This window comes from Eimeria tenella, genomic scaffold (assembly GCF_000499545.2).
Source record: "Eimeria tenella Houghton genomic scaffold, Eth_scaff1012, whole genome shotgun sequence".
NCBI lineage: Eukaryota > Apicomplexa > Conoidasida > Eucoccidiorida > Eimeriidae > Eimeria > Eimeria tenella.
The window spans coordinates 688-1471 of NW_013541461.1; positions in this window are offsets into that span (position 1 = coordinate 688).

Sequence of the window (784 nt, forward strand, 5' to 3'; positions counted from 1 at the left end):
GTCGCAGATGCAGTTGATGGATAGAAGGGTAGACCTGGGAGGAGGCGCGTGGGTGTTTGGAGTAACGCGACTTCTGCTGTGCTGCGGTGCATTGGTGGTTGCAAAGCGGTAGCGGAAGTGTCATGAGAGAAGCGCAGGGAAGAGAGGACGGAGAGACTGTCGAGGGTATTATTGCAGTTGGAGGAGGTGCATTTGCTTTAGTGACGCTGTCTGGGTAATTGATGTTGTGGAGTCGGTTTTGGAGTTGAGTGATGCGGCATTTGGTTGCGAGAAGGAGTCGGCGAATGCGTGGGAAATGAGGGCTGTTTCAGATGTTGAATGGTTGGTATGTGGGATGCGGGTGCAGTGATTTTTGTTGGGGTGTGATGAGACTGTAGCGGTAGACGCTGGAGGAAAGTGGCAGGGCAGGTTGTCAAAGGATGGGTGCGTCGACATGGCGTTTGAGACGTCGTAGATGCGGTTGATGGATAGAAGGGTAGACCTGGGAGGAGGCGCGTGGGTGTTTGGAGTAACGCGACTTCTGCTGTGCTGCGGTGCATTGGTGGTTGCAAAGCGGCAGCGGAAGTGTCATGAGAGAAGCGCAGGGAAGAGAGGACGGAGAGACTGTCGAGGGTATTATTGCAGTTGGAGGAGGTGCATTTGCTTTAACGACGCTGTCTGGGTAATTGATGTTGTGGAGTCGGTTTTGGAGTTGAGTGATGCGGCATTTGGTTGCGAGAAGGAGTCGGCGAATGCGTGGGATATGAGGGCTGTTGCAGATGTTGAATGGTTGGTATGTGGGATG